Source organism: Phacochoerus africanus, chromosome 1 (genome assembly GCF_016906955.1).
Source record: "Phacochoerus africanus isolate WHEZ1 chromosome 1, ROS_Pafr_v1, whole genome shotgun sequence".
Classification (NCBI taxonomy): domain Eukaryota; kingdom Metazoa; phylum Chordata; class Mammalia; order Artiodactyla; family Suidae; genus Phacochoerus; species Phacochoerus africanus.
Genome location: NC_062544.1, coordinates 152,126,533 through 152,152,014, shown reverse-complemented (window position 1 = coordinate 152,152,014; position 25,482 = coordinate 152,126,533). Strand labels below are relative to the sequence as shown.

Here is a 25,482-nt window from a genome sequence, read left to right as displayed (position 1 = left end):
AGTGAAACCAACAAAATCTCCATGCTTATGGAACTGCCGTTCTAGTGGGAGGATGGACAATAAGCAAATAAATAGGCAATATAGAAAGCAAGAAAGCAGGAAGGGAGATAGTAAGTGAGTGTCCTGTATCCAGGGTGATAGGAAGGGGAACTTTGTTTTTAAATAGGGAAGACCATTCTCACTGAGAAGATGACATTTAAGTCAAAACCTGGAGTTCCCATCGTGGTGCAGCAGAAACAAGTCCGACTAGGAACCAAGAGGTTGCAGATTCAATCCCTGGCCTCGCTCAGTGGGTCAAGGATCCAGTGTTGCCTCGAGCTGTTGTGTAGGTTGCAGACGCAGCTTGGATCCGGCGTTGCTGTGGCTGTGGTGTAGGCTGGCCGCTACAGCTCTGATTAGAACCCTAGCCTGGGAACCTCCATATGCCACGGCTGCGGCCCTAAAAAATGACCAAAAAAGACAAAAAGGAAAAAGGTAAAAAACCTAAGGAAAGTGAGGGAGTGGCCAGAGCTGTCCAGGTAGAAATACAATCGTAAATGTGTGCCTTCTCCTCTTAAACTGGAAGCTACAAAGACTACACGAAGACTAATCAGAGGGGACATTAGAGGGAGGTGAGGTTTGAGGAGTATTTAGGGGCCAGATGGGATGGGACCTTTCCTTTAGTTTTTATTCTGACTTAATGGAAATAGTTTGAGCAGGAGATCATGATTTGACTTTTTTTTTTTTTCTTTTTCTTTTTAGGGCCACACCTGTGGCATATGGAAGATCCCTGGCTAGGGGTCGAATTAGAGCTATAGCCACTGCCCTACACCACAACCACAGCAACTCGGGATCTGAGTTGCATCTGTGACCTATACCACAGCTCCCAGAAACATTGGATCCTTAACACACTGAGTGAAGCCAGTGCATCTTCATAGATACTAGTAGGGTTCTTAACCTGCTGAGCCACAACGGGAACTCCTTGGTTTTTTTTGTTGTTGTTGTTGTTTTTCTTTTTAGGGCCACACCCACGGCATATGGAGGTTCCTAGGCTAGGGGTCAAATCAGAGCTGCAGCTGCCAGCCTATGCCACAGCCACAGCAACACAGGATCCGAGCCGCATCTGCACCCTACACCACAGTTCATGGCAACGCCAGATCCTTAACCCACTGAGCAAGGCCAAGTATTGAACCTGTGTCCTCAGGAATGCTAGTCAGATTTGTTAACCACTGAGCCACGATAGAAACTCCCCTGGTTTAACATTTTTAATAGAATTACTCTGGCTGCTGTGTTGAGACTAGATAGGGAATGAGGTGGGAGCAAGAAACCAAGGTTGTTACCATAGTCCAGGTGAGAAATGATGAGAGATTCAGACCAGGTGGTCATGGCAGAGGTAATAGGAAGTCACATTCTGGTTATGTTTTAAAGGCTATGGATGAGGGGTGGAGACAGAGGGACCTGAATTTTTCTACCACTGCTGTAACAAATCACCACCAGCTTGGTGCTTAAAACAACAAAAATGTATTCTTTCAAATGCAAAAGTCCAAAATCAAGGCGCACCCCTGCTTTTGATTTCTGCGGGGTTTTTGTTTGTTTGTTTTGTTTTTCATTTTTCCTTTTCCTCTTTCAGCTTACAGGGTTGCTGTTGGCATAATTTGGGTTGTGGCTACTCACTCCAGTCTCTGATTCCATCTTCACATGGACTTCTGTGTTTCATGCATCTCTTATAAGGACACTTGTCATTGGATTTAGGTTCTACTTGGGTAATCCAGGGAAATCTCAGATCCTTAATTACACCTTTAAATACTACCCCCCCCCAAATCAGGTCATGCCGCAGGTCCCAGGATGTGGACATATATTTTGGCTATTCAACCCACTACAGGAATCAAGAATGATTCCAAAGCTTTTGGGCTTAGCAACCAAAAGAATGAAGTTTGCATGAACAAAGGAAAAGGCCATGAGAAGAGCACATTGAAAATGGAGGTAGGAGTTCTCTAGTGGCACAGCTGGCTAAGGGTCCAGCAATGTCATTGCTGTGGCTGGGGTCGCCGCTGTGGCCTGGGTTCCTATCCTGGCCCAGGAACTTCTGCAAGCCATGGGTGGGGCCAAAAAAGAAAAAAAATGGAGGGAAAGTTCTGGGTAGATCTTAATGTGTTGAGATGGAGCTACTGCTTGGTATGGTGTCCCACCCTCCTCAGGCTCCACAGCGCAGTTTTTTTGCTTATCTTTCGGTACTAAGTTCAGTGGCCAAGGGATCATTAGGTGGGTCCAACATGGCGGCACCCTGCTGCTGGCCGAGCCTCAAAGATGGCCGCAGCCACTGGGGGCAGACATGTTTGTGCCACGTGACCCAGGCCAGGGCCCAGAGGCGGTGGAACGTGACGCACGTTTGAGGCGGGGCCGCTCCCCCGCACCCCTGGCGTCAAGCGTCTCGTGACAGGTACTTCCGCTTGGGGCGGCGGCGGTGGCGGAAGTGGGAGCGGAGCCCGAGTCTTGGCCATAAAGCCCGAGGCGGCGGCGGTGGCGGCGCTGGAAGCTTGGACAGGCTGAGGATCTCGCTGCAATCGGAACTTGGACTTTCTTCCGCCCTCATCTTCCCTGCGTCTCCTCCCCGGCAGACCCCTACCGACACGCCTGGCCCGGAGCCCAGCGGAGCGGCCGCGGTAAGCGGAGGCCGGGCCCCATCCCCCTTCCGGCGCCTTGGTTGCCGGCGCGCGTCGTCCGCCTCTCCGGTGGGCTCGGGTCCAATTCAAGTCCACGGGGGAGCTCCGCATCGCCCGGGGCCGGTTACAAGCCGGCCGTGCCCGCCCGTGGGGAGGTCAGAGGTCGCCGGGTGTGACCTCTCTCGGCCGCGACCCTAGGCCGGTGGCCGCGCACGCCCGTTTCCCGGTGGCGTCCGGCCGGGATACCGCGAGGGCTGCACGGACTGGGCGCCGGGCGGAGATGGGAGGGCGGGGCTCGGCCTGTCTTAGGCGGGGGCGCCGCCCACCCGGCCCTGGTGCCAGGCCCGAGCCGAGTGCCCGCGGTCCGGCCGAGCGGCCGCTCGAGGGAGAGAGGCTCCCTGATGGCCACTGAGTCCACGGGGAGTTGGGTCACGTGTCCCGTCCTGGCCTCCGGCGCCTCTGTCTCTGGCGACGGGGAGCTTTTGTCGTAAACGCGTTATGGTGAAGCCTGAGAGAGTTTCTAAACTTAAGGTGAGATGGTGGTTGGCTACAGAGCTGTGTCTGTGTTCGGACTGCGTCGGGGCTCTCGTAATGTTCTCAGTTCGGACTGGATTCGCAAGGAAGGGTTCATAAAATTGGGAAAATGAAAATGACAGTATCAAACATTGGAGCGCTTATTGTGTGTTGGGCAGCGTGGCAAGACCTTTGCATAGATTATTGTATTTAATTCTCAGAACAACCTTCTGAAGTAACATTGCTGTACACATTTGTAGATAGGGAAACCGGAGATCAGAGAGGTTAAGTCGTTTGTCCAAGGTCGCACAGTTAATAACTTAGCAGAGATTTTATTCCGGGCAGTTAGACTATAGAGCACTGTTAACTTGCCTCTGGATTGTACTGCTTTCAGATGCCCCTGCAGGTTGTGATTTATCTTTTGCCGCTTGGTATCTGTCTCTCTTTCTAGTGATGTCACTTTGGAAGCCATCCCTGGTGATATTAGTTCTGCCTTAAAACCATAACATACTGCGTTTGCAGTTGTGTTTTCTAACACATCTTTTTTTGGTAGTGTAGCACCAATAAAGTGGGAGCTCTAGAACTCTAGCAAAGTACTTGACTAAGGTTTGAAGATTTTTGTCACCTATGTATTTTGTCAAGTGAGTAGGCTGGCAGTACTGCCATGTGAACCTTTCCTAAACCTTCGTACTTGGGGGTCCAGCCAGTTGGTTCTTTGCTGTTGAAATACTGCATCTTTGGATTCCCAAAGAACAAGCTCTTGTCTCTGACTTGTGACAAGCAGCTGATGAGCCTCATGACTTCTCATCCAGGGATTAATAAAGTCTCCTGTTAGTGTGTTTCTCTCTTCAGACTTAGGAGAGTTTGTTCATGTTTGAGTCTAAGAACTGGAACGTGAGTTTGGAGTACTTATGAAGATAACTTGTCCTGACTCCTCTGCTGTAGTCTGATGTCTTTTTTTTTTTCCTTTTAGATTTTGTTACTTGTCCTGGTATATGTAAATGAGTAGTAAGTGTGGTATCCTTAATGTTTGTGTAAGAGGAGCAAATGATGAGTAATTTTTTAAAATGATTTTTATTTTTTCCATTATAGCGGGTTTACAGTGTTCTGTCAATTTTCTACTGTACAACAAAGCGACCCACACACACGTGTGTATTCTTTTTCTCGCGTCATTCCCCATCATGCTTCATCACTAGTGACTGGATATAGTTCCTGGTGCTATACAGCAGGGTCTCATTGCTTATCCATTCCAAATGCAATAGTTTGCATCTATTAACTCCAGATTCCCAGTCCATCCCACTTCTTCCCTCTCCCCCTTGGCAATCAGAAGTCTGTTCTCCAAGTCCATGAGTTTCTTTTCTGTGGAAAGGTTCATTTGTGCCGTATATTAGATTCCAGATATGAGTGATATGTGGTATTTGTCTTTCTCTTTCTTTCTTTTTTTTTTTTTTCTATTTCTTGGGCCGCTCCCACGGCATATGGAGGTTCCCAGGCTAGGGGTCGAATCGGAGCTGTAGCCACTGGCCTATGCCAGAGCCATAGCAACGTGGGATCCGAGCCGTATCTGCAACCTACACCACAGCTCACGGCAACGCCGGATCGTTAACCCACTGAGCAAGGGCAGGGACCGAACCCGCAACCTCATGGTTCCTAGTCGGATTCGTTAACCACTGCACCACGACGGGAACTCCTGTCTTTCTCCTTCTGACTTCACTTAGTATGAGAGTCTCTAGTTCCATCCGTGTTGCTGCAAATGGCATTATTTTGTTCTTTTTTATGGCTGAGTAGTATTTCATTGTGTATATATACTACATCTTAATCCAGTCATCTGTCAGGGAACATTTAGGTTGCTTCCATGTCTTGGCTCTTGTGAATAGTGCTGCAGTGAACAAGCGGGTGCACGTGTCTTTTTGAAAGAAAGTTTTGTCCAGATGTGTGCCCAAGAGTGGGATTGCTGGGTCATGTGGTAGTTCTGTATTTAGTTTTCTGAGGTACCTCCATACTGTTTTCCATAGTGGTTGTACCAATTGACATTCCCACCAACAGTGCAGGAGGGCTCCTTTTTCTCCACATCCTCTCAAGCATTTGTTATTTGTGGACTTATTAATGATGGCCATTCTGACAGGTGTGAGGTGGTACCTGATGCTGATGAGTAACTTTTTGGTTTGCTGATAAGTAGCTTTTCATTTATTCATGAAATGTTTTGAGTATCTACTGTGTATCAGGCATTGGGCGTATTGACTCACATACATAGGCATGGTTCCTTTCCTCAAGTAATGTAGAAATGGTAAGTGATCATGGCTAGGAATTCTCTTGTGGAATGGCTTGGCTGTACACCTTGAGACTTTTTTGTAAGGAGGAGTTATTTCTCATCTCAACCAGTGAGTGCATCAGTAGTAATCCAAACAGCCCAGACAGCGCATAGTGTTATGGCCAACTTGAAGGCTTTGTTCATTTTAACAACAGTGTTTGCACAGATTGCTTTGAAGGGAGTTTGTAGAGGATATCACGATTTCTAATGGATTGTGCTTTTTTTTTTTTTTGGTCTTTTGTCTTTTTGCCTTTTCTAGTGCCGCTCCTGCGGCATATGGAGGTTCCCAGGCTAAGGGTCGAATTGGAGCTGTAGCCACCGGCCTACGCCAGAGCCACAGCAACGCGGGATCCGAGCCTCGTCTGCAACCTACACCACAGCTCATGGCAATGCCAGATCCTTAACCCACTGAGCGAGGCCAGAGATCGAACCCACAACTTCATGGTTCCTAGTCGGATTCGTTAACCACTGAGCTACTATGGGAACTCCGGATTGTGCTTTTTTTTTTTGAAGAGTAACCTTCAACTCTAAACTTGTTTCTCCTTTTGCCCTAGGGGCATTTTTGTTGTTCACTCAAGAGGGAGTTGGTGTGCTTGCAGATGTTGGCTGTTGCAGAGCTCTCTGAGCAAAGGCATGTTTGGCATGCTGGTGAAAATTTTTCTATAGCTGACAGAGTTTAATTAGTGCCACCCAGTCTTAGTACCAGTATCATCCTAGTAAAACCCTTGGCCACCCCATCTCCCACAAGTCCCCTGGCTTCCCCTTCTTTAAGAGGGGATGTGCATTTTGCATTTGTGGTAGAATTGTACGAGTTAACAGAAGGGTAGAGTGGAATGTAGAAGACACTAAAAATAGTTTAGTAGTACATTCCTCCAGGTAATTGTTACTGACCACCTGGGGCAGAATTTTTTTTCTGGTGCCAACTGGGTCTACCCCCCCACCCCCGCCAAACCCCATAATAAAGAGCATAGCCTTATAGTTAAGTGTGGCTTTTTTTTTTTTTTTTGGTCTTTTTGCCATTTTTTGGGCCACTCCAATGGCACATGGAGGTTCCCAGGCTAGGGGTGTAATCGGAGCTGTAGCCACCGGCCTACGCCAGAGCTACAGCAACAGGGATCTGAGCTGAGTCTGCGACCTACACCACAGGTCACGGCAACGCCGGATCCTTAACCCACTGAGTGAGGCCAGGGATCGAACCCGAAACCTCATGGTTCCTAGTCGTATTCCCCACTGAGCCACGACGGGAACTACAAGTGTGGCTTTTTCTTATTTTTTGTTTTTACTTTTTTTGTCTTTTGTCATTTTAGGGCCGCACCCACAGCATATTTAGGTTCCCAGGCTGGGGTCTAATCGGAACTTGTAGCTGCTGGTCTATGCCAGAGCCACAGCAGTGCCAGATCTGAGCCGTGTCTGTGACCTACACCACAGCTCATGGCAACCCACTGAGCAAGGCCAGAGATCGAACCCTCAACTTTATGGTTCCTGGTCAGATTCGTTTCCACTGTGCCACGACGGGAACTACAAGTTAAATGTGACTTTGAATCCGATTCCTGACCCAACCAACAAGTAAAGCAAAAGGTGATTCGTTTTCAGTAAATTTCCAAAAGGATCTGCACTAATAACATTTTGCCCTTGTACTTGGCGTTAGCCTTTCTACGCAAAGGTGTGGCAAACCCAGCCCACACACGTGTGACAGTTGTTTTATGCACTGTTCCTGAGATTTGACATAAGTGTTTAACATTACTTCTGTCATAGATTGTCTAACTTTCCATCTACATAATTCAAATATGGCTGAGAAGAATTTGTCCAGATAGTGGATGGGCTTTGTAAGCAGGGTTTTCAGAGGAAGTCAGGAGTCCTCCCGAGTAAGGCCAAAAATAGTGTTTCCCCTTGGTACTGATGTCTTCCTCTGAAGGTGCCTGAAGCTCTAGGAATTAACCCCCCCTCCCCATGGTGCAGCGACTGCTTTCTGCCCACCCTTCTCTCCCTCATGAGGTGGCCATTGTACTTGAGGCATTCATTCCTCTCTTATCAGATGTGTATCTGTTAACGTGCTTCTCTGCAGTTGGCTGCAACTTTTGATCTCTTCAGTTATTTGCTCTCGCATCTTCTATTTTCTGCTTTTTCCTTCTCACATATGGCATTAAACACAGAAAAAATGGTTCGAATTAATGTTTTAAAACTTCTTAATGGTGGTTGTGGTCAGTGTGATTTGTGATTCAAAGGTAAAAGTGATTCGGTGGGTGAAATCAGAACAGGCTTTTTTAGCACCGTCTCTGACTAGTTTCAATTTTAGTACTTCAGGCTGTGATTGCAAAAACAAATTTAAGAATAGCTACTTGCAGAATGTCTCCGTGGGGGTGGAAGAGAGCTTGAGAGTTGCTCCCAGTGGTGACATGCAGCATCGGTCTTGTTCCTTTGCCCAAAGATGCAGTTCTTAGTGCAGGGATCTCAAACCTTGCCGGGGCTGTTTTGGTGATGTCATCACTGCCGTGGGGATCGAATTGACTTATCATCTCTTCCGCGTCCTGGTCGCCTAGGGCTGCTTGCGTCAGTACGGAGACATCTGGGGAAGCGTGTTGAGGGAGACCTGCCACCTGACTTGGCTCTCAAGTGGATTTGCTTGTGTGCCCTTTGCGAGGCGCCCTGAGGAGCATTTCTGGTCTCCATACCTTCTCAGGTGTAGATGCTTGCTTGCTTCTTAGTTCTGGCTTTCCCGGGTTGCCCGGCTCAGTTAGGGAACCCTTTAAAAATCACACTGTGGAGTAAATAGTTACCTCATTTGTTTCCAAGCTTTTTATGCAGTTCTTTTTTTTTTCTTTATTGTGTGCAGTTCTAATTGTAAAAAATTATTTCTATTTGAGTTGTTTGAAAGTACACAACAAAGCTTCTGTGAATTAACTTTTCAAAAAACTCAGTTGTAAGAGCATAGACATTATGAAAAATAGTGCCTCGTACATTTGTCATTTAGTCAGTCTGCCAACAATGCTCTGTGTACTGACAGGTCTGGGGGGCCCCAGAAATAACTAATCACTGGGGCAGCCCACAGGTGAGAGCCACTCCAGAGTCCTCTGACCTGTGCCATTCAGTGCACAGTTGTTAAAGAGCATTGATGTTTTGTAAAAACCTTCCTACGTAGTGCTTGTCTTTGAATGTTTTTGTGTTTGTGTAGTGCTTACAGTTTACATAGGATTTCGGTTGGTTCTCATAGCAGCCCTGCAGGCTCAGAGGGTGGCCATTTCTGTATTTCTGCCTGAGGGAGCTGAGCCTGTGCTCAGGTGGCTCAATTGCTAGAGTGCTGACCTGGGTCTGCAAAAACATAGCTCACTCTTTCTGGTGCACCAGCCTGCCTTTTTGATTATTTGTGTTTGCTGTAAAGCCCTCAGCATTTGACTCCTTTTAACAATGTGTCTGTCTTACACTATCATTCATTTAAAATATCTCTTTTGCTGATTATTATGTTTGTTTTTAAATTTTTTTTAAATTTTATTTTTACGGCTGTACCCACAGCATATGGAAGTTCCTGAGCCAGGGATTGAATCTGAGCCACAGCTTTGACCTACACCACAGCTGGAACAATGCCAGATCCTTTAACCCACTGTGCCAGGCTGAGGATAGAACCCACACCTCTGCAGCAACCTGAGATGCTGCAGTCAGGTTCTTAACTCACTGCACCACAGTGGGAACTCCTCTTTTGCTGATTATTAAACAAGTCATTTCTTTCAAAAAAAAAAAAAGTGAGAAAATACATAAGTAAAAAAAAAATTCAGTTCACTTACCCAGAGGAAAAACAAAAGTGTTAATTGGTTATCTTATTAAAAAAAAATTTTAATGGCCACACATACAGCATATGGGCATACATGCAACATATGGACATTGCCAGGTCAGGGACTGAATCTGAACTGAAGTCGCCACAACACTAGAGTCTTCAATGCACTCTGCCAGGCTGGGGATCAAACCTGCGCCTCTGTGTCAACCTGAGCCTGAGCTGCTGCAGTCAGATTTTTAATCCACAGCACCACAGCGGGGACTCCTGGTTATTTTATTTTTATGAGTGTATACTTTTTTTTTTTTTTGGTTGCACCCGCATCATTCAAAAGTTCCTGGGCCAGGAATCGAACCTGTGCCTCAGCAGCAACCCATGTTGCTGCAGTGACAAAGCTGGATCCTTAACTTGCTGCACCACAAGGGAATTCCTTCCTCCTGCTGATTTTTAACACCATAATTCAATTTTATCTGATTTGGACTTAGTATAAATGCCATCATAAACTATACAACCTTTGGTATTTGTTTCATTGATTCAGTGTTGCTTCTGAGATTTTGTGTGGGGTGCAGTTGTAACTTATCTTTTCATTGCTTATGAGTATTTCATTATGTGGTATGCCATAGGTGTTTATTAATTCATTGATGGGCATTCGGGTAACTTGTGGTTTGTGGTTGTTAAAGATAATGCTGTGTGCAGAGTTCCCTGGTGGCCTAGCAGGTTAAGAACTCAGTATTGTCACTGCTGTGGCGTAGGTTCAGTTCTGCCCCAGGAACTTCCACATGTCGTCAGTGTGGCCCAAAAAATGCTGTATGAATATTCTTGGGTCTGTCTTTTTTCTTTGCCATGCCCACTGCATATGAAAGTTCCCAGGCCAGGAATCCAACCTGAGCTGCTGCAGTGACAATGCCACATCTTAACCCACTATGCCATGAGAGACTCCCTTTTTTAAAAAATGTGTTTGATCACCTCACACCAGTCAGAATGGCCATCATTAATAAATCCACAAATAACAAGTGCTGGAGGGGCTGTGGAGAAAAGGGAACCCTCCTGCACTGTTGGTGGGAATGTAAACTGGTACAGCCACTATGGAGAACAGTTTGGAGATACCTTAGAAATCTATACATAGAACTTCCATATGACCCTGCAATTCCACTCTTGGGCATCTATCCGGACAAAACTCTACTTAAAAGAGACACGTGCACCCGCATGTTCATTGCAGCACTATTCACAATAGCCAGGACATGGAAACAACCCAAATGTCCATCGACAGATGATTGGATTCGGAAGATGTGGTATATATACACAATGGAATACTACTCAGCCATAAAAAAGAATGACATAATGCCATTTGCAGCAACACGGATGGAGCTAGAGACTCTCATCCTGAGTGAAATGAGCCAGAAAGACAAAGACAAATGCCATATGATATCACTTATAACTGGAATCTAATATCCAGCACAAATGAACATCTCCTCAGAAAAGAAAATCATGGACTTGGAGAAGAGACTTGTAGCTGCCTGATGGGAGGGGGAGGGGGAGGGAGTGGGAGGGATCGGGAGCTTGGGCTTATCAGACACAATTTAGAATAGATTTACAAGGAGATCCTGCTGAGTAGCATTGAGAACTTTGTCTAGATACTCATGTTGCAACAGAAGAAAGGGTGGGGGAAAAATATAATTGTAATGTATACATGTAAGGATAACCTGACCCCCTTGCTATACAGTGGGAAAATAAAAAAAATTATTAAAAAAAAATGTGTTTGAGTTCCAGTTGTGGCTCATCAGATTAAGAATCCAACTGGTATCCATGAGGATGTGAGTTCGGTTCCTGGCTCTGCTCAGTGGGTGAAGGATCCACAATTGCTGTGCTGCTGTCAGTTGCAGATGAAGCTTGGATCTGGTGGTGTTGTGGCTGTGGTGTAGGCTGGCATCCAAAGCTCCAATTCGACCCCTAGCCTGGGAACTTCCATATGCCACAGGAGCGGCCTTAAAACAAAAAAGAAAGAAAAGACAGAACAAAAAAATAAATGTGTTTGTTTTGTTTGGCTGGCATATGGAAGTTCTGGGGCCAGGAATCAAACCAGAGCCATAGAATCATTAAGCAGTAGGCCACCAGGGAATTCCTTTTGGGTCTGTGTTCTGATCATGGTGCCTACATTTTCCTTGTGGAGTGGGAAGGCTGAGTTTTAGAGTATGTATCTGTACACTGCTAGAGCTGCTATAACGAATACCACAGATTGGGTGGCTGAAATGACTGAAATTTATTTTCTCGTAATTTTGGAACTCGAGGTGTTGGCAGGGTTGTTTTCTTTAGTCGCTTTTCTCTCATTGGCTTGTAGGTGGCTGTCTTCTTCCTCTGTTCTCGCATGGTCCTTCCTCTGTAGGCGTCTGTGTCTTCATCTCCTCTTAAAAGGACATCAGGCAGATTAATTAGGTACCCCCCGCCCCGGGACCCTGTTTAACCTTAATCACCCCTTTAAAGGTCCCATCTCCAAATATAGTCATGTTTTGAGATACAGTGTTAGGGCTTCAACATGAATTGGACAGGGCAATTCAGGCCATAACGGTATCTGCAACACTTTGATAGACACTGCCAGTTTTCCACAGTGGTACCAGTTTGCAGTCCTCCCAGCTGAATGTGAAGGTTCCAAATATTCCATGTCTTTGCTCATGATTGTCTTTTACGTTTTGCCCTGTGGCACTAGCATAGTGCCCCATTCCAGTGCCAGCACAGGCAGTTCTTGAGACTGCCTCTTACAAATTCTTCTTAGATCCGTTGGGCTTAGTAAAGGAGAATGGAGTTCCCTTTGTGGGTTAAAAACCTGATCAGTGTCCGTGAAGATTTGGGTTTGATCCCTGGCCTTGTTCAGTGGGTTAAGGATCCAGCGTTGCCATGAGCTGCAGCTTAGGTCATAGGTGCATCTTGGATCTGGCATTGCTGTGGTGTAGGCCTGCAGCTGCAGCTCCAATTCAACCCCTAGCCTGGGAACTTCCATATGCCCGAGATGTGGTCCTGGAAAAAAAAAAGAAAAGCAGAATGTCTTCATTCTAGTGAGTAGTTAGCCCTCCCTAGTTGCCCTTAAGAGTTAGGTTCGTTCTTTTCTTTCCTTTCCTTTTCCTTCCTTCCTTTTGTCTTTTTAGGGCCTCACCGGCACCATATGGAGGGTCCCAGGCGAGAGGTCCAGTCAGAGCTATAGCCTCTGTCCTACACACCAGCCACAGTGACTCTGGGATCCAAGCTGCATCTGCAGCCTACACCACAGCTCATGGCAAAGCCAGATCCTTAACCTATTGAGCAAGGCCAGGGATTTGAACCCGTGTCCTCATGGGTACTAGTCTGGTTCATTAACCACTGGGCCACAATGGGAACTCCTCTTTCTTTCTGTTTTTGTTTTTTTCTTTGGCCACCTCTTGGCATATGGAGTTCCCAGGCCATGGGATCAAATCCAGGCCACAGTTGCAACCTACACCACACTTGCTGCAACATTGAATCCTTTAACTCACTGTGCCCGGCCAGGGTTTGAAACTGTGTCCTGGTGATGCAGAGACACTGCCAATCCCATTGCACCACAGCAGGAACTCCTAGTTTTTGCATTTATAGTCTAGACTTACTCTGGTGGTGGAATTGGCTTAAAAGTGTCATATGTGGGGTATAATTGTAGTCCTTTAAACAGTGCTTTCATTGAAATTCTTTGGTCTGACACTTGCATCCTTAAAATACTGGATTTCCTCATACACATGCTAGAAATAGGTCTGTTCTGCCTGACCACTTAGTAGTTGGTATCTGACTAGTAGCTTTCTGGCCGAGTGGTCTGGAACTATGTACCCACAGTTGACCTTGTTTTGACTGGAATTATGTTATATGACTTTGCCCCTCCTTTACTCCAATCTTCTTGAGGGCAGGGATGAATCACTATCCTAGGATGGATCTTAAAATACTACTCAGTAAACTTAAAAGTATTTTTATAGTTATGCTTCTGGGCCAGTGATTGATATGGGTAGTTTTCCTGAATGATAAATTTTCTGAATGATAAATTGTGTTCATCTGACACATTTTTATTGTCTACTATGGGAAGACACTGCTGACAGCTGTGAAGAGTATCAGAGAGCACTGGAAATTTAAGGATAATTATAAAAGGAAGGCAGATGAGAATCATAAAAATAGCTTAAAGAGGAGATACTGTCTGCTTCAGTGGTTAATGAACCCGACTAGCATCCATGAGGATATGGGTCCGATCCCTGGCCTCTCTCAGTGGGTTAAGGATCTGGTATTGCCGTGAGCTGTGGTGTAGTTCGCAGACGTGGCTCGGATCTGGCATTGCTATGGCTGTGGTGTAGGCTGGCAGCTGTAGCTCTGATTAGACCCCTAGCCTGGGAACCTCCATATGCCAAGGGTGCAGCCCTGAAAAGACAAAAAGACAAAAAAAAAAAAAGAAAGAAAGAAAAAGAAAATACTAGAAGTGTTCAGTGATGGGTTTATTAGATGGGCGCTGAGGGGAGACTTGGGGAAGCCATTATAGTTGGAGGGAATGGCATAGGCAGATCATGGAGGTGGGGAGATGGAGGGATGTGGTTTCTCAGTTTGGGAGTGGCTGTATGTAGGGGGGCCAGATTGGAGTGAGGTGGGGGGAGGCACCCTGGGGCCATGTTGAAGGGTTGATGTTTAATCAAGTGGTACTTCACTAGATGGGGCTAGATTAGGGCATAATCCTTTCACTTGAGCCTCACAAGCCTATTAAGACTGATGATATCCTAGTTATGGATGAGGAATGATTTGGATGTGATAACTTATTTAAACACACAGTAAGAGATTAGTGGGGCTAAGACTGAAATATTGATGGTATGCGTAAACCTTCAAAGAGGTACTTCCTCAAAAATGCCTTTAACACAGGTTAAAGTTAAGAACTGGTTTGGGCGATGGGATGGAGAAAATGTTTTTCTTTAGCCAGCCAGACCATGTGGGCTGCTTTTTTCCAGTTTATAGACAGTGTTTTATTGGATAAATGCCTGAGATTATCTAGCATTGGAATCAAAGGTTTTGACTATTGGGAGTTTCCGTCGTGGCACAGTGGTTAACGAATCCAACTAGGAACCATGAGGTTGCGGGTTCGGTCCCTGCCCTTGCTCAGTGGGTTAACGATCCGGCGTTGCAGTGAGCTGTGGTGTAGGTTGCAGACGCGGCTCAGATCCCTCGTTGCTGTGGCTCTGGCGTAGGCTGGCAGCTACAGCTCCGATTAGACCCCTAGCCTGGGAACCTCCATATGCCGAGGGAGCAGCTCAAGAAAAAAGACAAAAAGACAAAAAAAAAAAAAAAGTTCTGTATGCTAGCTTAAGTGATTGCTTTCCAGTTGTGATTTTCTCCATCCTATTTCTTTTTAATTCTTTTTTATTTAGAGAAGCCCTTTCAGTATTTCTTTTGGCATGGGTTTAGTATTGTTGTGCTCTTTTAGTTTTTGTTTATTGCAGAAATTCTTTATTTTTTCTTCTATTTTAAATGATATTCTTTCTGGGTAGAGGTTTTTTTCTTTCTTTTTTTTGTTTATTTTGTTTTGTTTTATTTTTTGTCTTTTTGCCTTTTCTAGGGCCGCTCCTGCGGCACATGGGGATTCCCAGGTCAGGGGTCCAATCAGAGCTATAGCTGCTGGCCCACACCAGAGCCACAGCAACGCGGGATCCGAGCCGCGTCTGCAACCTACACCACAGCTCACGGCAATGCCGGATCCTTAACCCACTGAGTGAGGCCAGGGATCGAACCTGCAACCTCGTGGTTCCTAGTCGGATTCATTAACCACTGAGCCACGACAGGAACTCCCGTCTTTTTTTCATTTTTTAATTGACATATAGTTTACAATGTTGTGTTATAGTTTGGGAATGTTTACCTTGATTATGGTTTACCTCCGAGTTCAAACTAAGCATGTGAGTTGTTGATATCTTTTTTTTCAGAGGAAAGAACAGCCTGGAAGAGCATGCTTAGTATCAGGGAGGCCCCACACTCCATGTTCCAAGTTGGCATATGTGTCTTTAAGCCTGAGAGTGGTGAGAAGAATGGCATCTTCTGTGGAGGAACCAGAGAACTCTTATTTATTAAGCGGGGTTTTTAAAGTTTTTTTTTTTTTTTTTTTTTTTTAAAGAGGGATGCTGGGAGTTCCTGTTGTGGCACAGCAAAAACGAATCCAATTAGTATCCATGAGGATGCAGGTTCCATCCCTGGCCTAACTCAGTGGGTCAGGCTGGCATGGCTGTGGCATAGACCTGCAGCTGCAGCTCTGATTCGACTGCTAGACTGGAAACTTCCTTATGTCGTAGGTGCGGCCCTATAAAGCAAAATAAAAATAAAAGAGGGATGTTTTGAGAGTTCCCTGGTGGTTCAGCAGGTTAAGGATCCGGTGTTGTCACTGCATTGGCTTAGGTTGCTGCTGTGGCATGGGTTCGATCCCTGGCCCGGGAACCTCCACATTCTGCAGATGTGGCCAAAAAAAAGCAAGAGAAATGCTTTGACTATCCTGTTTCTTTTCCAGGTAGTGAGTTTTCAAGCAGCATCAAACTGAATTGGCTTTTATTCTGTAGTAACAAATAACCTCAAAAAGGCCAAAAACAACAGAGGTTTATTTTCTGCTCGAGCAGCATGGATTCTTCCCAGGGGCTCTGCATCATTCTTACTCCAGCTGAAGCAGCAGCCACAATCTGGGATACTGGTGGCTCTCTTGGCAAAGTAAAGGAGAATTATTGGAGGGTCTTGCTCTGCCGTTAATGTTTCAACCCATTAATGACATGTCACTTCTGCTCACAGTTCACTGGCTAGAGTGAGTCACACTACACAAGGAATCAGGAGACATTTGACTGGAAATATCTGGGCTGTGGTCCTAGTTTTACACTGGCTGGCTTAGGTAGGTCATAGCCATTGGGGGGAGGAATGCCTTGTTTTTAGATTCTGATTCCAGTCAGCTGGTAATTTAAATGCTAAAAAGGATACCAAGTAGTCCATGGTGTTCATTCACAAACCACTTTCCTATCCTAAGAAATCTTATGTGGGGACCTGTCCTTGTGCCTTGCAGTGTCCTTCACATGCGGTAGGTGTGGAAGGAATGTTTGCACGAGTCCTCACTTGCCCTCCACATTTCCGGCACCCCACCTCCCTTCTTAAAGTCTCCTGAGTAGTCCTAAAGTGGTCCTTAGTCCTGCTCCCACCCAGCCAGAGAGCCTGTGTTTCCACTGCCCTGCGTGGGACCCTGCACAGACTGTCTCCAGCTTGTCTCCCTGACTTTGTCCCTTGGCTGCAAAGCCCATGTTGCCCTGACCTGCTTTACCAGCCTTTTCCTGATCACATGTGATCCCCTGCTTCTTTAGTCTGTCTGCATCCTGCCTAACTGGGTACCACTAGCTTCGTTTCTTAAGCTCTTCCTGGCCACTTGGGCTTGTCGTATTCTCACCTTTCACTGAATCCCTGCCACCCATATTTTATATAGTGACTTAAACATGTTCTGTAGATGTTTTCATGCTTAAGGAGAGGGTCTTAGGGTAGATCCTAGATTAATATATGTGTTTGCCCCCAAAATGTAACCATTTTGAAAGAACTAAAAATACATTCCCCAAGTGGCTTTTGACACACACACACACACACACACACACACACACCCCTACCTACCTGTGTTTGGTTCCCAGGTTGAGAAAAGAAACACACACACACACACACACACACACACACCCCTACCTACCTGTGTTTGGTTCCCAGGTTGAGAAAAGAAACACACACACACACACACACACCCCTACCTACCTGTGTTTGGTTCCCAGGTTGAGAAAAGAAACACCTGTAAATTCTCCACATTGTTTGAAATTGGTGGACCAGATCCTGTGGGACTGTGGCAGCTTCCATAAGCAGGGCCACAGGAGGGTTTTCAAGGTAGTTCCTCAGCTTCAGTTTCTACCTCTGAAAAATGAGAGTACAGGAAGTTCCCATTGTTGCTCTGTGGTAATAAACCTGAATAATATCCATGAGGATGTGGGTTTGATCCCTGACCTCGCTCAGTGGGTTAAGGATCCAGTGTTGCCATGAGCTGTGGTATAGGTCATAGATGCATCTTGGATCTGGCGTTGCTGTGGTTGTGGTGTAGGCTGGCAGCTGCAGCTCTGATTTGGCTCCTAGCCTGAGAACTTTCATATGCCTCAGGTGCAGCCTTAAAAAAAAAAGTGAGGCTACAGCAGCCCCTCTTATCCCTAGGTTCACATTTGTGGTTTCAGTTACCTGTGGTCGACCATGGTCCAAAAATACTAAATAGAAAATTACAAAAGCAAACAGTTGGTGATTTTTGAATCGTGTGCTGTTCTGAGTAGTATGACGAAATCTCCTGCTGCCTTGGTCCTTCTGCCTGGGATCCCCAGCCTTATGGTCCACATGCTCTTCTCCATACATCAGGCATCGACCTTGTTGTGGCTCCAGGATCCTGGGTCCCCCGAAGCAGATGTCATCCGTCTGACATGTCATCAGGTCATTGGTAGCCTAACTGTTGCAATGTCTAGTCCCTCCTCCTTATTTCCTTGTGTCATGTACGCATTTGATCATCTTGCATCACAGGAAGAGGAAGGGTGAGCACAGCACAGTCAGGTGTTTTGAGAGAGAGTTAAACTTTATAGTGGGTATAGGGTTCAGTACTTATTGTCTGTGGCTTCAGGCATCCAGTGGGGTCTTGGAACCTATCTCCCAAGGATAAGGGCAACCACTTGTAGTTTAACTGACCACAAGATCCTTCCTGTTTTAACTTGCTTTGGCTCTTGGTTGTATGGCCGTGGCTTTAGCAATATCCTAACTGGCAAGGTGACCCCATCAAAACCCAAAGGACCCTTCAGCCGTTGGAAAAGCTGTACCCTGTGTGGAGTCCTGCTCATTCACTTCTTTCTGAGGGGCAAGGGTGACCTCAGTGCTAAATGCTTAGCTTTTTCCTAGAATGAACTTGTTTCTGAACTACAGAAGCAGTGTGGAAGTCTTCAAGTGAAGAATTCTCTACCATCCTTCCATGTAATTTGGTGACTGTATGTCCAGATTTACATTGTTATAGTTAAAGGGGATCGTACAGTACATATTTCTGTAGCTTGCTTTTAAAAATTTCTGTCTGTGTACTAGACATCTGTGCTTGTCAGTACATTGTTTACAATGGCTGCTGAATACTGCTGCCAAAGTTTAACTGACCTCTGAATGAACATATCAGTTACTTCCAAGTTTTTAACAAAATTATTTAATGTTTGTCTATGTCTCTGGTTATTTATTTACTTAAGATATAGTGGTTATACATACTTAGAGGTTTGGTATTCATTATTACACTGCCTCCAAGAAGGTTGTGCACTCGATATTTGTCATTTGGAAATTCTTTTTATATAAATAATTGCCAATTACTAGTTTTCTTTGTGGGGAGATTTTAAGTGGTGCCTCATTATTTAACATTCCTATTTCCTTGTTAAATGGATTCAACTTTTTAAAAAAGATTAACCATTTGTTTTTCTTTTGTCAATGGGCTTTTGTTCTCTAAAGCCCAGGGGAGGGTTTTTTTTTAATGATTTTTATTTTTTCCATTATAGTTGAATTTTTTTTTTTTTAATACATAGCAAGAATGTTTTGGAGTTCCTATTGTGGCTCAGGGGGTTATGAACTTGACTTAGTATCCATGAGGATGAATGTTCAATCTCTGGCTTTGTTCAGTGGGTTAAGGATCCAGCATTGCTGTGAGCTGTGGTGTAGGTCACAGATGTGGCTCAGATCCTGCGTTGCTGTGGCTGTGGTGTAGTTTGGGTAGTTCGGCAGTTGCAGCTCCAATTTATCCCCTAGCCTGGAAACTTCCATATGCTCCGGGTATGGCCCTAAAAAGCAAAAAAAAAAAAAAAAAAAGAGTGTTTCTTACATAGTAAGAATATTTTTTATGTGGTAAGAATGTTGCCCCTTTTTCATGTTGCAGTGTTTCTGACTTGTTTCTCTTGGCATGGTTTGGTTAGTGCTGTTTTTCTAGTATAAAATCTTTTCTGTAGTCACATCTGTCCATTTGTTTTGTTTTCTGGGTTTCATATCATGTCCCATCCCTAGGACAATAAAAGCAGTGTTTTTTCCTAGTGCTTAGCAAGGAATTCTCCGTGATGTGTTGTCAGAATCTTTTCCTATATGCATAGCTGCCCCAGTATTTCACTATGTTGTCATCCTTTCCTCACTGACTATAAAGTTTTTTTAATCACACACACTAATTTTCCACCTACATGTGCCTTTTAAAAACACATCTGTTCATCCTTTGTCTCTGGGACAGTGCCACTGGCTTATTTGCTGCTCTGCTTCATAATGTATTTTGATGAGCTGGGCAGTTTTCCGTCTTTGTAGAACTCTGTTGAAGTTATGCTCAAAGACATGTTTGCTTCTGATTAAATTGGTGCTCCTCCTGCTCCTGTCCTGTTTCCAGATCAACTTGTCTGACATCATTTATCAGGAAATTTAGAAGAAGCCTTTTCCTGAGACAGCCTGGTAGAGGGAAGAGGCTCCTTCCCGCCCCCCGCCCCCCCATGTATCTGGACAAACCCACACCCTCACTCACTCAGTCTGCAGGTCTTACTGAGCACCTGCCATGCCTCCCAGGCTTGTACACCCTGCTTCCTGACCCTCAAGGACCCTTGGGTTTGCTGGGGCAGTAGTGCACATCTTTTAATCCTTATATCCTGGTTGCCCTGTGTGATGTATTGAAAAGAGACTTGGGAAAGCAGGTATTATGTTTTAAATTATGTTCATGATGCTTTTAAAAGCATTTCATGTTTTTGTTTTTGTTTTTTTAATGGCTGCACCCCCAACATATGAAAGTTCTAGGCCAGGGATTGAATTGAGGCATAGCTGTGACTTACACCACAGTTGCAGCAATGCAGGATCTTTTAACCCATTATGCTGGGCCGGGGATCCAACCCACACCTCTAGCAGTGACCCAAGCTGCTACAGTCAGATTCTTAACCCACTGCACCATGGTGGGAACTCCCAAGCCTTTCTTTTTTTTTTTTTTTTTTAAATTAAAATTTTTTTTTGTCTTTTTGTCTTTCTAGGGCCACACCCTCGGCACATGGAGGTTCCCAGGCTAGGGGACGAATTGGAGCTGTTGCTGCCTGCCTATGCCAGAGCCACAGCAATGCCAGATCCCAGCCGCGTCTGCGACTTACACCACAGCTCATGGCAACGCCGGATACTTAACCCATTGAGCGAGGCCAGAGATTGAACCCGCCAGCTCATGGTTCCTAGTCGGATTCATTCCCGCTGTGCCACGATGGGAACTCCCCAAGCATTTCATGTTTTGTCGTCTTTGGTTTTTTCTTGTGATATTAGTACATACAATTACTTCTTAATCTGCTATCTAGATGGGTTTTTATTCCTAACTGCTCTTGTCTAATGTTGACAAACAAGATTTCTTTGTCATACCTCTGGAGATTATGTAATCATAGCAGATTACATAGGCGTGGGCCAGACTTGGCATGTGTTAGAAATGTTTCTTTTTGGAGTTCCTGTCATGGGTCGGCCAGTTAAGAACCTGAGTAGTATTCATGAGGATTCGTGTTTGACCCCTGGCCTTGCTCACTGGGTTAAGTATCTGCGTTGCTGTGAGCCGTGGAATAGGTCACAGACACAGGTCGGATCTGGTGTGGCTGTGGCTGTGACATAGGCCAGTGACTGCAGCTCTGATTGGACCCCTAGCCTGGGAAGTTTCAAATGCTGCAGGAGTGGCCCTAAAAAAAAAAAAAAGTTTTTTGTTATTTATTAATTGTAAGAGATAGAGGGGGGGAATTAATTTTTACAGATAAAGACTAGACTGTTGGGCCAGTCTTTATTTTCAGGGCTTTTGAGGAAATGTTAACATCTGAATTGTCAAAAACAATTACCTTTTCAACAGAAAAAAGTATAGCGGGTCAACCAATCCTTGCCTTTTTTCTCTTGCTTGTTATCCTTTAAAGGTATAGCTAGTCATTTCCACATGTTGTTATATGACTTGTTCACATGTGACTGTCCAGACGCTGCTGCCGAATGGCAGTCTTCTGTGTTGTTGAGTCTCCACCATCTCTGTGAAGGGTGCAGCTCTGTGGCCTGGCTCTTTCGTTTAGCCTGGGAGAGGTGAGGTGAGGCTGTGTTGGAAAGATTTCCAGGGGGGATTGGGGTGGGTAAGGAGAAGCTGGTGTTGGCTGGTCCTGTAAAGTATCCGCTCCCTGGGCAGGCAATGTGCACATTAACTAAAAAACTTCACTGGTAGCTGTGTGCAGGCCAGAATCAGAATGCGTGTCAGAATCTGAGTGTCACGGTGGGTTTTGCCTTCATCCCTGCGGTGGGGAGCCCTGTCCTTCCTGCGAGGCAGCAGGTGTGGCGTGGAGTCAGACATGCGAGCCCTCCGAGGCTTTATTGTGCTGAGGGCTCGGCAGGGAGATGCCAGGGGAGTAAGGTGGTTCCCGTCCTTGTGGCTGAATGACACATGAGGAACTAGGGACAAAAGGGATGCTGAAAGGTTTGATAGTAGGCTTCTGGACAGGTGTTCACTTTCTTGCGAATGGATAACAAAAGGCTTAATCAATCCAGGAGGAAACCTTGAAAACAAGTCTCTTGTCCCCCTCCCCCCATCCCTCCTACCTAGAGATAACAGTGGACACTCTATTTGCTTGGTGTTGACCTACAAAAGTGACATTTCTTAGGATTCAACCTAATAATCACAATAGGGGCATAGTTCTGTACCCTTCTTTAAAAAAAACTAATTAAAATTTAGAATGTTCATTAATATACGTTGGCCTGGTTTGTATTTATGTATTTTGAATGTGCATTTTGCAGTAGGGCAGAGTTTTTCCTTTCCTGAGCTTTTGGCTGAGAGAGATGCATCGGGAGGAGAGAGTGGGCCTCTGACCTTGAAAATCTGTCAGTGTGGCAGGCCCTGGATGCAGGCTGTCCCCATCTCAACATGATTCATTTGTGATGGTGGTTGGCTTTGGAATTGAGGTGAGAGGTGGGACTGAGCACAGTGAGGGAGCTGGCGTGGGGAGCAGTGCTGCCCACGTGGTTTCAGGTATGGTGGACTTTACATTTTTCAGATATGTTGTTATTTGAGAGCCCAGGTGGAAAGTACTGTGATGTGGCTACAGTCTTTTTGTGGTATTTCATTTTCACATTAACCTCATTTTGTCATGATAGTCTATCTGAATTTACACATTTAAAAGGAAATGACAAGAAAATATCAGGGAGAGTTTATTCTGCTTGAGAGGATTTACAACTGAAATAGCTCAGTGTGATTGTGTCCAGGCCTGGTCCTAGATGATGACCATGGCCCTAAAGGCAGGGAAGCCTGTTTGACAGGCTTTGCACAGATGCGGTGGGTGTGGGCAAGTGTGGCAAAGCCCTGAGAGAGGAGGCAGGGCGGACGGCTCCTGGGGAGAAGGAGGAACCAGAGTTGCTTGGGTGGTACCAGTGTGGCGTGGCATGTCCCCTGGTGTGCATCAGCTTCCGGTGATGGAGACATTTTCAACTTCCCCTGTTGCTGCCCTTCAGGAACGGTGTCACACTCGTGGCTCCTGACGGGTCAGGGGTTGATGTAGTTTGGCTTTTAACGGAGGAAGAACTTGTTTGGTGGAAATTGCTAACTGTTGGAACAGGAATATTTCAAACACTGTAGCACCTACTTACCCTATAGATACACATTAATGGCCCTCAAAAAGAGTTATGTTTCAGGAGTTCCCATTGTGGTTCAGTGATAACAAACCTGACCACTATCCATGAGGATGTGGGTTCGATCCCTGGCCTTCCTCAGTGGGTTAAGGACCCTATGTTGCTCTGAGCTGTGGTATAGGTTGCAGATGCGGCTGGGATCTGATATGGCTGTGACTGTGGCATAGGCCAGCAGCTGCTGCTCTGATTCAGCCCATATCCTGGGAACTTCCATATGCCACAGGTGTGGACCTTACAAAACAAAACAAAACATGTTTCAGAGGTTTCTGGAGTGAGAGCTGAGTGCATCTAAAATGCATAGAGCCTTGTGGTATTTTTCTTATAGGTGCTTCCAGAAAGATGCTTCTGTTAAGGCAAAGTAAGCTGAATAGTCTAGCAAATATTCAAGTTACTGATGTATGTTGGGCAGAGTTGAATTGTTAGTTCCAGCTGCAGCCTCGCAACATGGGAAGTCGTCCCCAGAATAAAGGCTCTTGCAGTAGATTCGTTGCCATGATCCTTGTCAGCCACCTCTTAATACTACATTCCACTTCTAGTATCTTGAACCGTGCTTAAACCCAGGAGCCACTGGTTTAATGTTTTCTGTCTTTGCTATTAGATTTAGCTGTCTTTGCCTTCTGCCATGTATTGAATCCTTCCTTGCGGTTAGTTTTCTGTGGTCACAGGAGGTCTAAAGAAGAAGTTATGTTTAAGGAAGAGTGACTCATCCTGATCCTTTAGCAAAACTGGACAACAGATCATACCTAATGTTTAAAGAATATGCATGTGCTTGGCAGTTTCTGCTGAGAGAATTAGCGAGTGAAAGGCTCAGATGTGTTTGGTCAGGGTCTAAACATTGGACTGGGTCACTGACACTTAAAAGACTACTTAAAAAAAAAAAAAAAGACTGCAGACCACAGTGATGTTATGCAAAGCGATAGAGTAGGAGTATTAGGGGCCGGTCCTCCACCCCCTGAGCTGGAAGGCGTGGTTGGCATCACCTGTTCTGAATGCCAGAGCCTGATTAGATGCGTGGTGTGATGCAGAGGCAGGCTGCTGTCTTTCTTCAGCCAGCAGTGCGTTCGTTCATAGGTACACAGTTGTAGCTCTCAGCAGTCATCAGTCCTTGAGGACTGAGAGAGCCAGTTTTCCAGAAGACCGCATTTAATACTCAGGATGTCCATTTCTCAACAACAAAATTTAGGCGTTCCCTGGTGGTTCAGTGGGTTAAGGATCCAGCCTTGTAACTGCTATGGCCGGTTGCTCCTGTGGTGCAGGTTCAATCCCTGGCCAGTTAGGCATGCCATAAGTGCAGCTAACAAAATGACAGAACATACAAAGAAACAGGAATGTGAAGCCCATTCACAGGACAAAAAGAATTTGACAGAAAGCACCCAGAGGAAGTGCCGATATTGGGATTACTAGTCAGAGATATTCAATGCACTGTCTTCAATGTGCTCAAGAAGACAGAGGAAACCATGGGCAAAGAAGTGAAAGAAATGGAGATACAGTGTCTGAACAAAATAAGGGTATCAAGAAAGAATGATGATAACAAGGAACCAGAACATTCTGGAACAGAAAAGTACAGTGTTGATAGACAGGTATAACAGCAGATGAGAGCAGGCAGAAGAGTGAAATCAGCAAGTTGAAAGTTAAGAGTTGAAATTATTTGGTGTGAGGAACAGAAAGAGAAGGGAGTGGAGAGATGGACACAGCCTGAGTGTAAATGGATTAGACTTTCCTGTTAGAGCTTGGACTAGTGAGGGCAACCAGAGGCAGCCGGGGTACCTCCAGCCAAGGACCAGGGCTCATAGGATAGTCCTGTGAGCAGAGGGTCTGTTGTCAGAGCTTATGGCTTCCAGGCCCTGACAGAGGGTGTTTAAGTGGAGATGCAGAGCACCATGCTTGAGTGTGTGTGTGGGTGGGGTCCTGGAAGTGTCCTATTTCTGTCCGATGGTGCCCAACACCATCGGATGCTGCCCAGGTGCCGCTCTCCATTTCCTGTGTACAGACTTAGGCATCAGGGCCCAGCTGGACTTCTTTTCCTTTAAACAGCTCAGGTGAGCAGGCACTGTGCTGTTTGTCCACCTTTGTCCCTGTGCACAGGTGATTACTCTAGCAGGTCCCTGTCTCACTTTCCCTCTGGACTGTGAGCTCTCCAGGCGGGATCTATGCCTGATTCGTCCCGGGAGCCCAGTGGTGCTCGGCCAAGTACCTGGTGTGCAGGCTCCCTGGGAGAAAACCATACATGTAGTGTATCTGTGGAAAACAGTGGTCATTGTGAGTCAAGTGCAAGGTGGGGTGGTGGTGAAGTTCTCCAGGGGTTCAGAAAGCCCAGTAAGAAACCCAGACTTGCCCTAGAGGGGATGAGGGCTGTGGATGGATTTCAAGAAGAATAGCACTGATTGATCATAAATCAGCTTGCTTAGGGTAAAAAAACCCAAAAAACAAAAAACTGGGTTGCTAAAGGGGGTGCAGTTAAGACCCCCTCCACCCTATCCCAGTCCTCTTGCTTCCCTGGCGCTGCTCCCATGTGGAGAAGCCTCTACCTGGTCAGATGTGGA

At 45.7% G+C, this 25,482-nt stretch overlaps 1 protein-coding gene across 3 annotated transcripts in view; it reads left to right on the top strand.

Moving 5' to 3' along the window:
• The first annotated feature begins 2,421 nt into the window (after positions 1-2,421).
• Positions 2,422-25,482, top strand: part of RAB7A (RAB7A, member RAS oncogene family) — a 72,307-nt gene continuing 49,246 nt past the window's right edge. For all 3 annotated transcript variants that reach the window (XM_047782344.1, XM_047782327.1, XM_047782336.1), the window contains exon 1: positions 2,422-2,642. The gene's annotated coding sequence lies outside the window, so the exon portion shown is untranslated. The remainder of the gene's footprint in view (positions 2,643-25,482) is intronic.